At 35.6% G+C, this 22,111-nt stretch overlaps 1 long non-coding RNA gene across 1 annotated transcript in view; it reads right to left on the reverse strand.

Annotated features, from left to right (window-relative positions):
* LOC144581503 (uncharacterized) overlaps positions 1-16,937 on the reverse strand; it is a 41,952-nt gene extending 25,015 nt beyond the window's left edge. The window contains exon 1 of the long non-coding RNA XR_013532385.1: positions 16,839-16,937. This is a non-coding gene — a long non-coding RNA (uncharacterized LOC144581503). The remainder of the gene's footprint in view (positions 1-16,838) is intronic.
* Between the last annotated feature and the right edge of the window lie 5,174 nt (positions 16,938-22,111).

The raw sequence follows: 22,111 nt of genomic DNA on the forward strand, positions 1-22,111 counted from the left end.
TTTCCTCAGCATGATGCTTCTCTAAAGAAGCACCTCAGGGTGCATGCAAACAATGCAAGCTGTCCCACTATCTAATCAGTGGGCTACACTTGGCTGAATACAGCATAGGTGGTCACTGTTTATTCTGTCCACACAGCCCTAGGCCTTTTACAGCTGTTGCCAGGAGTTAAAGGGGGGCAGCACAGTGGGAGGCTTAGCTTTCCCAGAGCTACCAGTCTAATCAAAAGTGTTAACATGGAGCCTCCATATGTTGTGTAAGCTCCATTCCTCAACAAAATGAATTGAGGCCATGCTCCTGTTGGCCTTCTCCCTCCTATATCAGAGGTCAGGTCAAGAGGAAGACTGTATAAAGAGAAGGAGACCACATCTCAAGACAGTGTCAAATATTATCTTTTTTTGTTTTTTGTTTTTTGTTTTTTTTGGGTTTTTTTTTTTTTTTTTTGAGACGGAGTTTTGCTCTTGTTACCCAGGCTGGAGTGCAATGGAGCGATATTAGCTCACCGCAACGTCCGCTTCCCGGGTTCAGGCAATTCTCCTGCCTCAGCCTCCTGAGTAGCTGGGATTACAGGCACCGCCACCATGCCCAGCTAATTTTTTGTATTTTAGTAGAGACGGGGTTTCACCATGTTGACCAAGATGGTCTCGATCTCTTGACCTCGTGATCCACCCGCCTCGGCCTCCCAAAGTGCTGGAATTACAGGCTTGAGCCACTGCGCCCGGCCCCAAATATTATCTTGACCATCCAACAGGAAATCCCAAAATTTAGCCATTCCCTATCCCCCAAATTCACACTCTTGTCACATGTTTATTCCAATAATGCAAATTGGATCCTCTAATTCTTTTCCCAACATTCTCCTAAACTTCTAAAACTCTTTCACTATGCCCTGTCAAATTCATCATTCATCATTATCAAAATTTCCTATCTGAATATTGCTGAATATTTGCCTCATTTTCTGGCTCTAATAAAAATATTATCCTCTCAAGATACTTTTACCCTTCCCAGCCTTTCAAGCATTAGATTTTCCTTTATTCCCACAGTCATTACAGTATTGCACTTGGAGATGCTTCTTGTTCTCATTGCTACTTCTACCCTATTTTTCCCATGACCTGCATGTTAGTAAATTTAGCCCTCATTGCTAGTCTTCATCAAATACCATCTCTCTGCCACACTTGATGGAGTGAATAACTTGCTCTTCCTTAATGTATTTACATCACTTTTATCCAAGACACCATTCTCTCTTGGTTTTCCCCCAACATCACTGATCATTTTTCTCCATTTCTTATAATAATTCTTTTTCTTCTTATTGACCTCTTAATGTAGAAGAATCCTAGGGTCTCTTCTTGATCAACACTCATGTTCTTGGTATGTATATACATATGTTGATATATATATATATCTCAGATCTCCCTCTTGAATTCCAGGCTGGTATATGCAGCAATTCTTTTAACAGCTTTACTTAATTTTCTAAAGCTACCATGTCCAAAACTGAACTGCTAATTTTACCCTCCAGTCTTGCTCTATCCCCAATTTTGCCTTTCTCTACTAAAGGAATTTCCATACTTATAGCTGCTCGGGTCATAATCTTTATTAAAATCTTTAATTTCTTCCTTTCCTTACACCACACACCAAAATACCAGCAAACCCATTGGCTCCACCCTCACAATACAGCCAGAAACTGACTGTATTTGACTTCATCCACTGCTGCTACCCTAGTTCCATTCCATTCCATTCAACTTCTACAACCCTAGTTCAACTGCTACCATCCTAGTTCCAACTGTCCTAGCATGGATTTCTGCTTTCCCCTTTGCTCCCTTACTGTCTATTTTCAACCCAACAGCCAAAATGCTTCTTATAAAAAGTAGGTGAGATAATAACTATTGCCTCTCTACTCAAAACCATCCAACAGCCCTCCATTTCACTCAAAGTAAAAGCCGAAGTTCCTGATGACCTACAAGGCCTGATATCACCCCTGCTACCTTGCTGACTTCATCTTCGAGTTTTATCCCCCTTTTTATAAGAAAAGCATACTCAAGACTAGGATCTTGTGCAGTTTGTCCCCAATCTGTAAAAGGTCATTCCCCAGATTTCCACATGGATAACCCCCTCACCTTATTCATGATTTTGCTCAAATTATCTCCTCAGTGAGGCATACCCCATCCATTCTATTCCAAATTCAATCTGCAACCTCAATATCACCACAGAACTCTTGATTCCCTTTGCCCTGCTCTCACATTTCCTCTTTTCCATAATATTTATCGTCTTCTAACATACTATATCATTAACTTATTTATAATAAGGATTACTCATTGTCAGTCTTCCTTACCCAGAATGGCAGGAATTATTTGCTGATAGTTTCCTTTCAACATGGTGCCTGACATATAGCATCTGCACAATAAATATCTGTTCAATTGTGTTTAATCTGGGATCCAATAAAAACTATAGTAAAATGTGATATCTGTGTGTTTTAAAGGGAGAGATAAATAGAATGAATATTCGGGGATGTAGATGAAAGAGATTTTATTTCTGCCTAGAGGCACTGAATAAAGCACTACAAAAAGGTAGAATATCAATGGAATTTGACAAGTTGGTAAGAATTTTTTGCAAGTGATGATGACACAAGGATATTCCAACATATGAAAAAAATTAACAAAGCACAATCCAAATCACAGAATTTATGTAAGAAGTGAAAAGCATTTCAGGGAAGAAGAAAGTGGGGGCCAAGGCTTGGAAAACTACCTGTCAGGTATTATTTTCACTACTTGTACAAGGGAATCATTAGAAGTTCAAACTTCAGCATCACACAATATACCCACATACTCCCTGAACCTAAAATGAGATAGAATAGAACTCCAAAGCTTTTTACAGTTATACTGTCATGATAATTTATTTTAATGAAAGACAGAAAAAAGGAAAAGTAGTTTAGGTTGACTAGAATGTAAACTTTAAGAGTAGAAAAAGTGGAGATAAAATGCTGGAAAATGGAATAGGGTTTATAGTCAATGTACTTTAACAACAGAGTCAAAGTTTAGACAACATTCTGTATGCAGTATGGAACTAATACATGATTTTAAACACAGAAAGGATAAAATTGGACTGGAGAAATTCACTGGAGTAGGGAGAAAAGGGAAATAAAGAGACTATTCTAAAAAGCTGTTGCAATTTTCCAGGTGAGAGATTGTGAGGTACTTAACTAGGCAATGCTATAGGATTTTTAAAGGATATAAGCTTGATATATTCAGAGACAGTGAGTTAGCAAGTCTTGATGACTGAATAAAATTATGAGAAAAGAGAGGAATAGACATGACAAGGTTTGTATTCTGAATGGCTTTAAGTAGAATAAAAAACACGAGATGAGGAAGATATATTAAGGATTTCTCTTTGGAAATGTTTTGGGGAAAACACGCTAGAATATTTTGTGGCCCAGGAGAGAAGTTTAAGCTAAACTACATATTTGTGATTTTATGATTAATGAGCATAACTGTAGCTTATCTGATCACTGAGTTCAGAATATACAGAGAGGAGCAAACAATGATAGAAAGAAATATCTTGAAAATATTCAGAGAGGTGGAATGATGTCATCGTGCACTTAAGGAAGAAGAGGAAGAAAATGAGAACAGAAGAGTAGTCAGGGGTGAAACTTTAATGTTTGGTAAGTCGAAGCCAAGTGATAACAAGCTCTACATAGTGAATGAATTGATCAAGTTCCTTAGAGTGAAAGACATAAAAGAGTAGTAAGGTCAGGGTGCAGAAAGAACAATAGCGGGGGTTTGGGTGAAGAGAAAGACCTATACATATGCACAATGCGGTAAGGCTATATAAATGCAGGAGGCACCAAGAAAAGTAATTTTAAAAATGTGCTTTACTTCTGTGTAATTAGTTAAGCAGATGAAACAAAAGTATTAAACAGCTTTTAATTTTTAGATTAATGATTCACAAATATATTTAATGATGCTCAGAGAGGGCTGCAGGGCCCTATAATAAGTCAAATATATGAGAAAAAAATAAATGAGCTACCTGTAGAATCATAAAGAAAAATTATCATCCAGCAGCCTTGAGTGATCATACATTCAAAAGTCAAAATTTTGTTTCATATGATTTAGTCTCTTATTATGTGGTGTTTCATTTTTATGAAGCATTTAGAATTTCTTAGTGGAATAGCAATCACTGATATGAATATTACTTGCCATGAAAAAAAAATGATGAACTTGATTGTGATTAATGGCTTCCATTACATTCAGAATTTAGGTTCAATTGCTGGCTCTGGTGATAATAGCACAAAACTCTGCAAAAGAGAAACCAACATAGAAGTCCCAGATGTGGACTACATGAGTTTTTTTACTTGTCCTTCACTATACAATGTAAGTCCCTATATCTATTTTAAAGTATTAGGTTCATAAATGTATCCATCTTAAATATATATATATATATGTATATATATATATCCATATTTTAATTATGATCTTTTAAAGTAAAGAATAAAATAAAAGAAATAATTCATATTTATTCTCATAAGAGCCATTGGTCAGGTTTTTTTGTCTTTTGGTTCCTTTTATAACATAAATTCATTTTCTATTTAATATCTTGCTATTCAACCACATGATTCACTATACTATGAATAATTTTATAGCTGAAGCTTGAAACCATCTCTCCAACAGCCTATCTCAACATTAAATATTAAGATATCACATTAAAAAGGTAAGAGACACAGGCAGCAGCAAAGATAATTAATGTTACAGGAAAAGAACTATACAGAAAAATAAATGATCAAAGGATAATTATGGGTTGTCAATATTTTTTTAATGTTTCAAGGAACAGAAAAACCCCAGTCCTTTGCACTCCTTTCCTTCTTCCCTTACTCTGCTGATCCAGTCTATCTCTAGCATGCAAGGCAGTGCCTAGATGTCAAATAAATGCATGGGGATTTTCTTTACAATTTTTCTTGTGATTATTGTGCTTTGCTTTCAGAACAGAGGATATGGGAGTTGCCAGTTGTCAAGTACATTTATGTAACAAATGTTTGTTTGAGAATATCTTCCCTTAGGGAAAGAAGAGATGGGAGTTTTCAGTTGTCAAGTTGATTTTACTGTTGAATATATTGTTTTAAGCAAACAAGCATAAGCTTGTATTTGTCAACAACTGCTGACAATAAAAATGTGTTTATTTCAAATGTGACTGTATTTTATCTTGCTACGGAGTCAGAAGTTAATGAGCTGATAAAAAATAAATCTTCCACTTCTGGTGACTGATGGAGAAAAAGATAGTCCAAGAAGAACAAAACCTGTGAGAGGAGAGGAACTGCACCATTGCTGTGTAATGAAATAATTTCAAAACATGGAATACCGAGAAGAGCTCTTTAATCCTATGAATTTAGAAATATTTCATTTTCGTGATTAGAAAAATATTAAACTATCATTTGAGTATGATTTCTTACTTTAGTAAGAGTAGAGAGAAGGGACTAATAAAAATTTTTGTTATCAGGATAAATTTGTTGTTCAAGTTACACAGCAATGTTATTAATCTTTCTGGCTTCTTCACCAAACTTGAATGATCAGCGATCTTGTTTGTTGCTTTCATTATAATGTGTTCGTCAACAGTGAGCCAAAGATAGATGTCAAGCTTGAAGTAAAGGTTCATTTGCCTTCATGTATTTTTCAGGGAAAGCCTCTGATGATTATGTAAGATACCATTATAATTAATTATCAAATGGATGAGTGAATTCTAAAATGAGGCTATAATTCATTGACCAGAATCCTATTCACCATTCTTCAATTAGGGTGGGCCTTCTCCATCTTGGATTAACATTCTTCTTTCTCCTTAATTGATCTCTTATCATCCTTGAACAAAAAGTCATTTGTTAGTGCAGGAAGCAGTCAAAGTTAAACAAGGAGCCTACTGATGCTGAAGCGCCCTATGTCACAGAAAATGTCATGTGAAAAGTGCTTGCAATAGATGAAAATGAAACACACACACACCACACCACACTACACACACACACACACACATACACACACACACAAAACCCCATAATATTCAAAATAAGTAACAACTGTAGAGGCAGTATGGGCACCAACCATCAGAATAAATGCAATGTCTAATCAGAATGACTATTGCATAATGGCAGTATAGCTATATTGATACCTCTGATTGTATTAGCCTTGAAGAATATAATTGCTCTATTAATTATTAATTTATTTTACAATTACAAGGTCATTGATAACTTTTAAGCAAAAATTCTATAATTCTGTAATTTTCATTGATGTTATTTAGTGTAAACTGAGAGTAGCAACCTGAAATACTACAGGACACGACAGGAATTAAAAGCCAGGAAGTGCACAGAGAGCTGGATGGAAGTGGTAAAGCATGTAAAACAGGAGAGTGCATTCCTCAACCAAATATGTTCAAATTTAAATATTTTTAAAACTGCTGGCAAAGAAATACAATGTAACTCGGATTCCATCTTAGGTTCAAACTAATGCACATGCCAAAGTCCAATAAACATCTTCAAGTGCTGTAATGCTCTCCAATCTAACCTAATACTTCTGAAACATGTTATAGTCTCATGATGGAATATGTTATTATGTTACAAAAGTGGAATAACTTATAATAAAAATCAAGACAAAAATTTTCCTAATGTTTCTTTTAAACTGCAAATGGTCAGTAACTGTGCCTTGTATCATTCTCGTACTAGCACAGTGCTTCTTATTCTATATGTTATTCAATGCAGAATGAAGAAAGATTTATTGTTTGCTTGCTTGTTTGCTCTTTAATTATTTTAACAAAAGAAGGTTTTAATTGTTTCCCAAGTGAATTATGATAAAGTAGAAATAGAAAACTATTTCATGAACACCATTATAAATGCTCAAGGGTAACAGAAAAGTACAGCATTATTGCTAAGTTATAGGTCAAATTACCAATATGTAGTTATAGAGGACAGATGGAAAAAGAACAGATCTGACCACATCCACCACAAAGTATTTATTTATTATTTAAAAACACAGTCAACTCCACATAAGCAAAAACCTTCCATAAGTATTTTGAAATCCACAAAGCTATCAGGAATTGACATACCCCACTCTACAGAATTGACAGGTCCCATTCATTCCATGGGATTTTACAAGCACCATAGCAAATCTGTGAACATACCATGGACTTGATGCAGAAATTTCCTGTACATGCCTCAATCCTAAAGGATCTTCAAGGAAATAACTTTCAATTATAGAATGAAGGTGAAGAAACCCACAGCGTGGGAGGGATCACTGGAACAGAATATAATGCACAGCTCTACTTGGTCTTGATAATTCTTCAGCACACATGATAAAACTGAAAAATCTGAAGAATTCTTCACTTAATCCCAAAAGTCTTGCTTTATCTCAAACCTCAAATCTATAATATTGTGGGTAAAAATTAAATCAAAAATTCGATGAAAGTAGGTAAAGGGAATAGATGGAAAAAAAGAGAGAGAATTAAGTTAACACAATACAATGACATTCATACTTGATCATTGTTAATCTCCAGTGATGACTACATCCCAAGGCCTTGGACAAAGAATAAAAATAATTGAAGACAATAATGAAAAGTTTCTTAAAAGCAACAGAAATTAAGGACATTGACCTCATACCAAAAAAAAATCACAAAACAAAATGCATTTTGTGGCTTGACCATAGCAAATTAGAAACTACACCATCAGGGCCGGGCGCGGTGGCTCAAGCCTGTAATCCCAGCACTTTGGGAGGCAGAGGCAGGTAGATGACGAGGTCAAGAGATAGAGACCACCCTGGTCAAATGGTGAAACTCCGTGTCTACTAAAAATACAAAAAATTAGCTGGGCACAGTGGCACATGCCTGTAATCCCAGCTACTCAGGAGGCTGAGGCAGAATTGCCTGAACCCAGTAGGCGGAGGTTGCTGTGAGCCGAGATCGTGCCATTGCACTCCAGCCTGGATAACAAGAGTGAAACTCTGTCTCAAAAAAAAAGAGAAAGAAAAAGAAAGAAACTACACCGTTTACTACTACTAATTTGCATTTAAAAATGTATTTTGAGATAATGCCCAGCTATCACACTAACTGATAATGGTTCATTTCTTGCTGCTATGGCAGCCAAAATGTGTAGTAGGTGATTAAAGACCAGCATCTCCCTATTTTGACATTTGATGAAGTCTGAAAATATTTCTTATACAAGAATGTACAATAGCTACATTAATCAGCTCCTCAAATCATTTAATTCTCAAGATAATACTACATTTTTTTATCATTCCCTTTCCTCTTAATTTTTTAAGGAGAAAAATGTCATATAATGAGTGAAGTTCATGTTTCTTTAAGTTTCTGCCATTAAATAGCTACCCGTTTTTGAATGCCTTGATGTAAGAAAAACTGTTAACTGCATCAATAAAATGTGTATCAAAGATAAAGTTTTAGCCAGAGAAATTTAGTATAAACCACAGAATAAATGTTTATTTCAAAAATATTAACAAAATATATTTAGAAGTTCTATCATATCTGAATAGATATATCTACACCTATCTTCAGAAAAATAATCATTCTGATTCCTTTTACTCATGTCAATAAAATGTATATTCAAAAAATAAAATCACATACATTCTTAATTCTATTATAAGATGTCAAGAATATTATTCTGTCTCTGCCATTTAAAATAAATAATACTATGGCAATTCTGACATAACCAGTAATTTTACACACAACCCTAATTTAGTCTCTTTAACTTATATGACTTGAGTAAACCAAAGGTTTTTACAATCTAGAAAAGTTCAGATATTGAGAGCAATTTTTACATGAAGGCTACTAAATAAAGAGAATAAGATTTTTCTATTGGTCTTTAGATTCACCATCCTCACCAAAAAACCAAACCATAATATATAGAAATAGCATTACTTTTGAAAAGTGTTCACAGAAAAGTATACACACAAAATAACTGGAATAAATGGAAACATATCCCATTTTCTTTTGAAGATTTAATTAACTCCAAATTAATTTGTTAATTGAATAAAATTCCAGTACAACCTTTAAATGGATAGTTTAGAAAATTTCTGTTACATATATGTAAAGCATACAACACAACGTTTTGCTATATATGCACATAGTAAAATTATTACCTCAGTCAAGCAAATTAACTTATCACTTTTTATAGTTACCTTATTTGTATGTGGGGGGGAGGGTAAGAGCTCCTAAAATCTACCATTTTAGCAAAATTTTAGTATACAATATTATTAGCTACAGTTTTCTTGCTGAACATTAGATCTCTAGGCTTATCCATCTAATATAACATGACCTATATCTCCCCGTTTCTTCCCCCTCCATCTCCCCGGTAATCACTGTCATACTCTTTGTTTCTACATAAAGTATTTGACTTTTTTTCCCCTAAAATTTCACTAAAATCATGCAGTATTTGCCTTTCTCTGTGTGGCTTATTCCACTTGGCATACTATCCTCCAGGGCCATCCCTGTGTCACAAATTGCACTCCTTTTTTAACTCCGAATAATGTTCCATCATACGTATATACCACAGTTTCTTTACCCATTCATTCATCTATGAACACAGGTTGTTTTCATATCTTGGCTGTTGTAATAATGCTGCAATAAACATGGGAGCTCAGCTATCTCTACAAGGTGCTGATTTGATTTCCTTTGGGTATATAGCCAGCAGAGGGATTGCTGGTTCATACGTTAGTGTTTTTAGTTTTGCAAGGAACCTTCACACTGCTTGTCATAATGGCTATACCATTTTACATTCTGACCAAAAATGTACAAGAGTTCCCTTTACTGCACACCCTCACCAACACTTTTTATCTCTTGTCTTTTTGACCTCCTATTAGATGTGAGGCAGTATCTCTCTACGGTTTTATTTAAATTGTATTTCCCTGATGATTAGTGATGTTGAGTACCTTTTTATATACCTATTTGTCATTTTTATGTCTTCTTTGGAAAAATGTCTACTGAGGTCCTTTTACCATTTTTTAATTGGGTTATTTGAATTTTTTTCATTTTTATTTATTTATTTATTTTTAATGTGGAGTCTTGCTCTTGTCTCCCAAGCTGGAGTGCAGTGGTGCAATCTCAGCTAACTGCAAAGTCCACCTCTCAGGTTGACGCAATTCTCCTGCCTCAGCCCCTGAGTAGCTGGGATTACAGGCACCCACCACTACACCTAGCTAATTTTTGTACTTTTAGTAGAGACAGGGTTTCGCCATGTTGGCCAGGCCAGTCTCGAACTCCTGACCTCAGGTGATCTGCCTACCTCGGCCTCCCAGAGTGCTGGGATTACAGGCATGAGCCACCGTGCCCAGCCTATTTGAGTTTTTTGTTGTTGCTGTTGTTAAGTTACATGAGTTCCTTACGTATTTTGTATGTTAACTGATATGGTTTGCCTGTGTCCCCAATCAAATCTCATCTCGAATTATAGTTCTGATAATTTCCATGTATAGTAGAAGGGACTCAGTGGGAGATAATTGAATCATGGGAGCGGTTTCCCCCATACTGTTCTTATGATGATGAATAAGACTCACAAGATCCAATGTTTATGTAAGGGGTTTCTGTTTTTGCTTGGTTCTCATTCTGTCTTGCCTGCTGCCATGTAAGATGTGCCTTTTGCCTTCTGCCATGACAGTAAGGCCTCCCCAGCTATGCGGAATGGTGAGTCCATTAAACCTCTTTTTCTTTATAAATTACCAAGTCTCAGGTATGTCTTTATTAGCAGCAGGAGAACAGATTAATACATTAACCCATTATGGAATACATGGTTTGCAAATATTTTCTCCCTTTCTATAGGTTGTATTTTCAGTATAGATCATTTCCTTTTCTATGGAGACAATTTACAGTACAATACAATCCCACTAGTTTACATTTTCTTTTTGCTGTCTGTGCATTTGGGGTCATATCAAAAAAAAAAAGATCATTGCCCATATGAATGTCATGGGGCCTTTCTTTCATCCATTTTGAATTATTTTTTGTGTGTGTATCATGTCAAATGAGGGTTCAATTTCATTCTTCTGCATGTGGATGTTCAGTTTTCTCAGCACCATTTATGAAAAGGACTATCTTTTCATCGTTGTGTGTTTTGGGCACCCTATTTGAAGAACAGTTAGTTGTAGATAAATGGGTTTTTTTTCTGGGCTCCTTATTCTGTTCCACTGGTTTAAATGTTTCTTTTTATGCCAGTATCATATTCTTTTAAAAACTACACCTTTGAAATATATTTTGACATAAGGAAGTGTTATGCCTCTAACTGTTCTTGTTCAAGATTGATTTGGCTCTTCAGGATCTTTTATGGTCTCACGTGAATTTTAAGACTTATTTCATTTCTGTAAAAGAATACCATTTGGACTTTGATAGGAATTACATTAAATCTGTGTACTACTTTGGATAGTATGGACATTCTAACAATATTAATTTTTCCAATCCATGAACACAGGATATCTTTCCATTTATTTGTCTTCTTCAATTATTCTTGCCAATGTTTTATAATTTTATTGTACAGATCTTTCACTTTCCTGGTTAAATTTATTTCTGTTTATTATTTTCAATGCTATTGTAACTGGGCTTGTCTTCTTTGTTTCTTTTTTGCATAGATTGCTACTGTTGTAAAGAAATGCAACTGATTTTTATGTGTTAATTTTGTATTCCTCTACTTTACTAAATTTATTTATTATAGCTAACAGTATTTTTATGAAATCTTTAGAGTTTTTACATGTAGAATCCTAACATCTTCAAACAGAGATAATTTTACTTCTTACTTTTTGATTTGGATGCCTTTTTTTCTTTGTCTTGTCTAATTGCTCTTGCTAGTACATCCAATAATTTTGAATAAGTGGTGAGATCAGACATACTTGCCTTGTGTCAGATCTTAGAGAAAAAGCTTTCAATTGTTTCCAGTTGATGATGATGTTAGCTGTGGACTTTTGATCAACTGTCTCTATTTTGATGAGGAAATTTCCTTCTCTATCCATTCTATTGAGAAGTTTTACCACGAAAGAATGCTGAACTTTAACAAATTTTTTTTTCTTTCACTTGATTTTTATCTTTCATTCTGTTAGTATGGTATATCACAGTGATTGATTTGCATAAGTAAAACCAATCTTGCATCCCAAAATAAACCACACTTGATCATGCTATACAATCTTCCTGATGTGTTGTCGAACTTGGTTCGCTAGTATTTTCACCAGATAAATTAAACTATCTTTTCTTGTGGTATCTTTCTGACTTTGGTATCAGGGTGGTGTTGGCCTCATAAAATGATTTTCATAGCAAGCCACCTACTTTGTTTTTTGGAAGACCTTCAGAAGGATTGGTATTAATTCTTCTGTGACTGTTTGGTAAGGAACTTTACATATTCTCTAAAATATATGCTGAGAAATTAAAGTCCAGAAATAGCCAGGTCAACCATGAAGTGCAAATAAATGATACTTAACTTACCATACATTAAGAAAAACTACAAAGCCATAGATGAGAAGCTGTGTAGTACTGGTCTGTGAACACATATATAAATAAGTGAAATAGAAAAAGGAAATCAGAAGTTGGAATGGTTGGATAAACCATGGTAACAATAAATACAGAGAGGAATCTCTGAGCTCTGAAAAAAAAATAACAGTGCAATCTCGGGAGAGTCTATAGAACCAGAATAAGCAAAGTGAAAGCCAAATCAGCCAGGGAATCCCACTCAGAATATGACTTAAGCCAAAAACAAAAAGAAAAATAGTCCAAAAGTCTCCCAGTCACAGATGTTTCTGGAGGCTAGCAGAGCTCCCAGCAACCAACCTCTATAATCTAAAAGACTCAGTGAAAAATGAAAATGTTGGTTCCAAAGTACAGAAAAAAGTGTCATTAAAAGTTTTACAACATAAAGCCCATTCCTTCCTTCCACAGTCTCTCTGTCTCAATTTGTTATGGTGTTTTCATTTGCGATCTAATATTATTCTAATTAAAATTGTTAGTAAAAATTGTACCATTCATCTTATATTGTTCAGTACCAGTCTTAAATGCTAATACAAGAGCATTTAACTCATGTATTGAATTAACAAAATTTCAGGCTTCACTTTTTACAGCTCATATATGAATATAATATTCCTACCAGAAGAGTGGAAAGTCTGCATAAAACTAACACAACTGCTTTTCTTTCACTTCTTGATCTAGGCACATTCTACTGATAGTCTTTATCTTTGCCTTATTGATGAGAAAGAAGGACTAACAAGAAGAGCAATTATAGATTTCACTATTTCCCTTTCCTTCTCTTTCATCGTTTTTAGTATAAGTGATTGGGTAATGCTGGGAAGTATAAAAGGACACGATAGGGTCCTCTGGTCATTTGTGTTTCTTAGTGCTCATTGACCTATTTCCACATTCAAAGCAAATTATGTTTGAAATAGAAACCATGGCCTCTAGGGCTGTTCACATCCCCACGTTCTCATTGGTAGATGTAACAGGCTTACTGTGTACTCATTTGAGTCTTACTGAACCTCTAGATATCAATGACTGTAACAGATGGCCCCCAAGTGTTCTTCCCCTTGTTGTGTATACTTTGTCCAGTTCCCTCACTTAAATGCAGTGGGCTGCGTGAATGTGATGGGATATTACTCCTATGATTATGTTACATAATATAGCAAAGGTGAAGGGACATTACAAATAATTAAGGTCCCAACTCAGTTGGTTGAAGTTAATACAAAGATTGAATATCCTAGGTGAGCCCTATATAATCAGATGAACCCTTTAAAAGAATGACTACAGGTCAGAAACTGCAAGCAGCAGCAGGGACTCTCTCTCCCCTACTTTTTCCTCCCCCCGTCAAACCATTGTTTTAAAGCTTTGAAGAAGTAAGCTGCCATGTACTCTACTTCTCTAAGTAAATGAATTCTACCAACAATATGAGGGAACTTGAAAGCAGATCCTTCCCTCTCCACGCCTCCAAATGAGAATGCAGCCCAGCCAACCTTGAACACAGCCTTATGAACCCGTAAGTAGAGGATGCAGTTAGGAATGCCAAAATTCCTGTCCTACAGAAGGTATTAGTCATGAATGTGGTTGTTTTAAACCACTCAGTTTGTGGCAAATTAATACACAGTGTACAAAACTAATATTAGAGTCTATTGGAAAAGTGCTTATGGATCATCACAGTTGCTATACATGAATAGGGCAAGAAGAAACAGTGTAGACATGGATATTGTGTATGTCTCCTTTGCTGCATCATCCAATCAGAATTCACTTATAAAACACAGATTCAAATGTAATATTATTAAGAAGTTCAAATTACCAACAGTAGAGCATGAAACCAATCGTAAAACCTTTCGATCATGGGGCCCTAGACAACTACATGTTCACGAAGCTGGCCCTGTCCAGTGGACAAGGACCAGGAACAGGTAAGGATTGCCTCAGAAACTGTATCTTTCTCTGCATGATAAAATATTGTATGCTGTACCCTTTCCTCTCCCATAAAAGCAATACTGTCTTAGGGAGAGTACTGAGTAATAAGGATTTCAATCTGAGTACAAAGCATTACCCAACAGTTTACATGGCCACATCATACATGCTTTACATTGAATTTTATGCTTAATTATTTCACTGCTTTCTCTTCCTCAACCCCAACAAATGAGCCCCGAGAGGAATACCAGATTTGTTACAAAGAAAATTGCAAAATTGCATAATTGCATTTTCTCTGGAATCCAAACTGCAGAGTGAATAATATATTCTGACCCCAGTTTGCTCATGGCACAGGACTTAAACTATTTTTCAAACAAATCCTTTAAAGCTATATAACACCTTGAAGAGTGAATCCCTCCAACTGACTCTCTGGAATTGCGGGCTATCATCCTTTTAAGATTTTTTTGCTCCTAGAGACTCTGTAAGGACAAAGATTCTTAGAAAGATTTCTTGAAGAATTTTAAGTAAAATCATCAATCTAACATCAACAAAATCAACAAATTGTTTAATGCCTAAAATATCACAAAATGTTATCTTCTAGCTGCTCTGAGGAATTTAGATAGAGTCTTTTTGGGATTTGTTTGTTTGTTTGTTTGTTTGTTTTTGTTTTTTCCTCAAACCACCTTGGCATTTGGGGAAAACAAAAAAGAAACCAAAGTACTGAATTATAAGTTATCCTGTTCTTCTGAGGGAAAGAAAACAGCTGAAGGAAGGGAATTCTGATTAAAAGTATTCCAAAGTAAATTCAGTCCCCATGCCTCTCTTAAGGATTGCAACTCATGCGCATCAGATCCCAGATAACTTAAAAAGTTCCAAAAGTTCATCCTTACACTTCCTGAGTATCAGCTCCATCTGAAGTCATAGTGACATGGCTCAAAATAAATCCCAGAGAGACTTCTAATTTCCTGTCTGATTTCTTCTGCCCCAAATCTTATAGTCAACTTTTATTTTTCCTATTTTTAATATTTTCTTCCCTTGATTCAACCTCCTTTTCCCAACACATCTCTATTTTCTCCTCCATTACCAACTCCAGGCTGGGGTAACCTTACACCAGAATCACTTCAATATTTCTACTATCTTCCTAAAGTCCTTTTTCTTCTAGAACATTTGATAGAGCACCACCTAATGAATCCCTCTAAAATGCTATCTCTAAAAGGTGTCAATGCTAAATGATTCAGCCTAGCATCAAAATCTCCCCAACCTAGAATCTACCACCTTTCACCCTGGTGGGTTTCCTACACATTGAACACAAGGAAATAGCCCAGAAAACCGCACCAGTTTTTCTGGGAGATACTATTTATTATAGATAAATTAAATCTGATTTCACATGTGTAGATTCAATTAAACATTTTTTAGTTCTCTACTATATGCCAGGCACTATGCTTAACACTATGCCAGACACAACAATGAGTGAGACACGAAGAGCTCACTGTGGTGGGTAGGAGAGTTTAAAGAGCTCCTCCACCCTCCTCATCACCACTCCACAAAACATGTGGCAATTGCTACAGGAGATTATTCATAAAACGTTAAGAGAGCACAAATAATGGAGTTAAGATTAGAGAGAACAGATGTACAAAGACCATACAGGAGCCACAACAGACAGGTCATTTATTTGTCATCCTGTTTAGGGCTTCTATTCCTAAATGATATGCAAAACAAGAAAAAGAAAGTCTACAAGGTTGCAGGTCTCTAAATTAGAATAGAAGCAGAGAGGAGGGAAAGGCAGGAGCCAATCCAGTGTAGTGAATAACTTAGAGGACTGTGAATAGCCATATGGGAGAGAGAAAGACAAGGATTAAGTTGGATTGCAAGTTCTCAGGTCTGAGTGCCTGCGGGAAAATAAGATGTAAGTGGCAAAACAAGTCAGAACAGGACAGCTGGAGAGGGGGAAAGTGGTGTGGCATTTTGGATGTACTTATGGAGGAGATGTCTCTACTGGTAGCAGGCATTTAAAAATGAGACCCAGAACTCAGTTTTGATATATACTTGGTGACATGATAAAAACATGAAGAAAGAACTGAAAAAGGAAGAGCAAAAAGCCAAGAACAGAATTTTAGAAATCATCCACATTTGAAGTCAGCAGAACATGCTGAAACCAAGATAAGAGCATAAATAAGGAGCAGCCAGAGAGTTAAGAAGAGAAACACCGCATAATCTAGAATCTTTCCATCTTATCATACACTACTTTAAAATAAAGACCATGAATTATCCTCTGCTCTAGCAAATGTTCTCCCCAAGGGCACTAAGAAGTGGCCATTTATTTGTTAGTGGTCATGAAAGTGGGGTTAGCTTTTGAAAATTCTTTCCAAAATATAAAGCAGGGAATCTTTATAGTACACACAAGGGTGTGTTTTTAATTATGAAATGAAAATATGAGAAAAAAATCTAATGAAATGAACTATAATTCACTTACATTTTACTGAGAAAAATGTAGACACATGGCTTCTCTCCAGCTGATTTCACTGCTCCCAGTAGTCACACTGTGGTAAACTGCCACCAGCAAGCTTTATACTTCAAAACAATCAAAATAAAAGAACATATGAGGTTGTACATAATAAATATAGGCCTGAATTTAAAGCCAATGTGTTTTATATTTTTAGTCATAAGCACAGTTCTCTTTATATTAATGTTGAAAGGACCTACAAATAGTTCATAAATTTAGGTCTGTAAAGCTGAATACCTCCTACCGATACACAATACTGCTGGTTTTTATGAGCCCTCTCTGAAGCAGAGTCCTCAACTCCAAAGGCCACAAATGGATATTGACTAGGACTGGCCTATACCTAAGGCACAAACGGTTCAAATGAAGTCAAACATAAGCACTGAGAATTGAAATGAATTTCAATTTGTAGGTTTAACCAACCTACAAATCAAAGTTTTATGATAATTTATTTTTTTTAATGAGGAGCAATAGGATTTCAGTATTAGACAGACCATTGTCCAAATTCCAGCTCTGCTTCTTAATAGCTATGTGACCTTGACAATGTTAGGAGATCTCAGTTCCATATGTGAGAAATGGATAGTTGTATGTAACTTGCAGGGTCATCGGAAAGGTTGAATAAGACAGCATATATAAATTACCTACAATAAAGCCTGGTTTGTATCTGTGCAATATAATTGGGTAAAATAGTTTCAAAGAATAACATTAATTTTGTTTGATCTCTTTTCTCTTCCACAATTTTTTCTACTTGTACTAGCAAGAAAGCAGCATTTTTGTAATCTGACATTTTTCAAGATGCCACATGATTAATGCAATTTCCAGCAAACTTTATTGTTAATTTCTCTAGCTTTTATGGCCATCTATGATTAATGCTCTCTTAGCTCGTAATAAATGTGATAATGTTATGAGTTCTGTAACTTGAAGCATTATAAGTAGAACAAAATGAGATGATTTATGCAAAGACAGGTAGGACAACCCCCATTGAACCCCATTCAAAAAATATAATTTATAATAGGAGTGCAGGACTGCTCAGAAAAGAAAAACACATCATGCAAAAAAAGAAACTGTGCTTTAAAAAGGTATCTAAACCTAAAGTTAATTATGAAATATAGCATGCTCAGTAACAACATGGCTTTTTTTATAGTCAATTTTGCTTCAAGTGAGTCACTGAAGTTCTCTGTGCCTCAATTTCCTTTTCTGTTAAATGAAAATGGCAATATTTAATGATTAAATAATTAATATATAAGCTACGTAACTATCAAGAATACAGTTATTTCTCAACGGTTTGTTACTGTTATTCTTTCCAGATTCATCAGGATCCTGAGAACAAACAGAAAACACTCAGCTAAGGTTAAAAAGAGAATTTAATGTTGGGGCTATTTTCTGAGGTAGAGGCAGTTTGGACTATTTTCAGAGGTATAGAGACCAATAAGAGATACTGGAAGACACCAAGGACTGTCAACAATCAGAAGCCATCATCACAACAGGATCCATAGAGGCAAGCAAGGTGAAAACAATGTCAGCAATTTTAGTGGTCATAAAGGGATGCAGAACCATAGCACTCAAAGGGCAAGGAAGAAATAACAACTAAACCCAACAGAAAGCTAGAGGGCAAAGAACTGTACAGCCAAGGTCCTGTACTCCATGGGAATCATGCACCATGGCTAGGCTCTCTAACGGCAGAGAAGAGCAGAGGATGAATCTGGGGGCATGAAAAACAGAGCCTATCCAGCCTAAATTATGATTGAATGATTGAATCAAACCCTGTATTCCTCATAGTTACATTTAGCCCAGAGCCTCTATTTTGTTCATTGGACTTCTTCTCAGTTCTCCATCTATTCCAAGTCCTTTTTTTTTTAACGGGATAGACTTAGTGTGACAGCTGTGCCACATCTGTTATCTTCTGGGTTATTGATCACTGAATGTAAGCCTTTATTTTGAGGCATTTTTGTTTCTCTTTTACTACTCCAATTCATAGTCAAAAAGAATAAAATTATTGATGATTAAAAAGTACCATAAGTCTGATAAATCAGTTTGTTCATGTAAAAGACAGAGTGTAAAAATCTAATGAGCCTTTTAACATTTTTGTGACTGCTTGGAAAACAGAACAATGGCTCACTTCGGTTTTGCTCATTTACTATGCTCTCCTCTATAGGATAATTCATAACACCAACACTCACTTTTGGCCAAACTGCCTAACAGCATCAGCCTGAATCTTGATATCAGTAATCTGAGTGAATAGGTATACATTTTTGTTGCAAGTGTTAATAATTATTAAATTATAATAAGAGGAATTTTAAAAGAGCCAAAATCTACTCTACTGATGGGAGGTATGTGTGTATTATGTAATAGTTAAAATGAAGCCGGGCATGGTGGCTCACACCTGTAATCCCAGCACTTTGGAAGGCTGAGGCAGGCAGATTATGAGGTCAAGAAATCTAGACCATCCTGGCCAACATGGTGAAACCCCGTCTCTACTAAAAATACAAAAATTAGCTGGGCATCGTGGTGCGTGCCTATAGTCCCAGCTACTTGGGAGGCTGAGGCAGGAGAATTGCCTGAACCTGGGAGGATGAGGTTGTGGTGAGCCAAGATCCCGCCACTGCACTCCAGCCTGGTGCCTGGAGACGGAGCAATACTCTGTCTAAAAAATAAATAAATATATATATAAATAAATAATGAAAAAGCATTACGTGACTTTGTTAAAAACTTCTCAGTAACCTCTCTAATTAGGTATTTAAAGAAAAATTGTGAAAGACTTTGAAATGGAACAGAAAAGGCTTATGGGAGTTCTCAATGAAAAACTAGGCATTTTCTAGGATATACCCTTCCTTGTTATCTAACTCTTCAGATGCATGCCTTTCATTGACAAAACGGTTTACTACTCTGTATATTGTAGATTAACAGATTGAAATGGAAATAATTCTTTTCTTAAGTTTTTTGTTAACAATATATAATATTTTTACATATTTACGTGCTATGTATATTACTACATGCATAGAATGTGTAATGATTAAGTCAGAATGTTTAGAGTATCCATTACCACAGCATTTATTAGTCCTATATTTGAGAACATTTCAAGTCATCACTTCTGTTATTTTGAAATGAACAATACGTTGTTATTAACTATAGTCACCCTACACTACTATTGAACATTAAAACTTATTGCTTCTATCTAAGTGTTTATTTGTACCCATTAACCAATCTCTCTTTATCCCAGCCTCTGGCAACCACCATTCCACTTTCCACTCCCATATGATCATCTTTTACAGCTTCCACATATAAGTGAGAACAAGTGATATTTGTCTTCCTGTGCCTGGCTTGTTTCACTTAACATAACGACCTTCAGTTTCATCCATTTTGCTGCAAATGACATAATTTCATTCTTGTTTATGGCTAAATAGTATTCCATTGTGTAAATAGAACACAGTTTCTTTATCCATTTATCCATCAATGACTTTTTAATCTATTCGCCCACGTATGGACATTTAGGTTAATTCCATATCCTTGCTGTTGTGAATAGTGCTGCAATATGCTGCAGCACTATGAGTGCAGTTATCTCTTTGATATACTGATATTGTTCCCTTTGAATAAATACCCAGTAGTGGGTTTGCTGAATAACATGGTAGTTCTATTTTTAGTTCTTTGAGGAACTCCCATACTGTTTTCCATAATGGCTGTACTAATTTACATTTCCACCAACAGTGTGTAACCATTTCCCTTTCCCCTCCTCACCAGAATCCGTTATGTTTTGCCTTGTTAATAGCAGCCATTCTAGCAGGGTAGCATAATATCTTCTTGTTTTTTTTTTTTTTTTTTGATTTTCATTTCAGTGATGATTAGCAATGTTGAGCATTTTTTAACATACCTATTGGCCATTTGTGTGGTTTCTTTTGAGAAATACTCATTCAGATTCTTTACCTATTTTTTTTTTTTTTTTTTTTTTTTTTTTTTTTTTTTTGAGACGGAGTTTCGCTCTTGTTACCCAGGCTGGAGTGCAATGGCGCTATCTCGGCTCACCGCAATCTCCGCCTCCTGGGTTCAGGCAATTCTCCTGCCTCCGCCTCCCGAGCAGCTGGGATTACAGGCACGCGCCACCATGCCCAGCTAATTTTTTGTAATTTTAGTAGAGACGGGGTTTCACCATGTTGACCAAGATGGTCTCGATCTGTTGACCTCGTGATCCACCCGCCTTGGCCTCCCAAAGTGCTGGGATTACAGGCTTGAGCCACCGCGCCCAGCCTCTTTACCCATTTTTTAATGGGATTGGCTGCTTGTGTGTTTTGCTGTCGTGTTGAGTTCCTTGTGTGTTCTGGCTATTTTGCAAATACTTTATTTCATTTGAGTGTTTCTTCACTCTGTTGTTTGTTTCCTTTTCTGTGAAGAAGCTCTTTAGTTTAATGTAGCCCCATTTTTTGTTTTATTGCCTGTGCTTTGTGAGTCTCAGCCATAAAATCTATGCCTAGACCAATGTCCTGGAGGGTGTCCTCCATGTTTTCTTCTGGTAGTTTTATAGATTTTCCTCTTTTGTTCAAGTCTTTATTCTGATTTGAGTTGATTTTTATGTACAGTGAGATAAAGGTCTAGTTGTATTCTCCTGCATATGGATTTCTAGTTTTCCCAGCCCCATTTATTGAAGAAAGTATCCTCTCTCCAGTGTATGTTCTTGGCACCTCCGTTGAAAATTGGTTGGCTGTAAACACGTGGGTTTATTTCTTTGCTCTCTGTTCTGCTCCATTGGTCTATGAGTCTGTTTTTATACCAATATCATACCATTTTGGTTATTATAAGTTTGCATTAATCATATATTTTGAAGTCAGGTAGTGTAATTTGTCCAGTTTTACACTTTTTGCTCAGGATTGCTTTGGCTCTTCAGGCTCTTTAATTCCAAAGAAATTTTAGAATTGTTTTGTCTTTCCTGAAGAATGTCATTGGTATTTTGATAGGGATTGCATTGAATCTGTATATTTCTTTGGATAGTATTTTAACAATATTAATTTTTTCAATCCATTAGCATGAAAATCTTTCCATTTTTTTTTTTGGCCTCTTTAATTTCTTCATCAGTCTTTTCTAGTTTTTCTTGTAAAAGTCTTTCACCTCTTAGTTTAAATTTATTTCTAGATTTTTTTGTAGCTATTGTAGGTGAAAACACTTTCTTGATTTATGTTTCCACTAGCTAATGTTTGTGTGTAAAAGTGCTCTAATTTTTGCATGTTGATTTTTTATCCTACAATTTGAATGAAATT

This window comes from Callithrix jacchus, chromosome 2 (genome assembly GCF_049354715.1).
Source record: "Callithrix jacchus isolate 240 chromosome 2, calJac240_pri, whole genome shotgun sequence".
NCBI classification, from domain to species: Eukaryota; Metazoa; Chordata; class Mammalia; order Primates; family Cebidae; genus Callithrix; species Callithrix jacchus.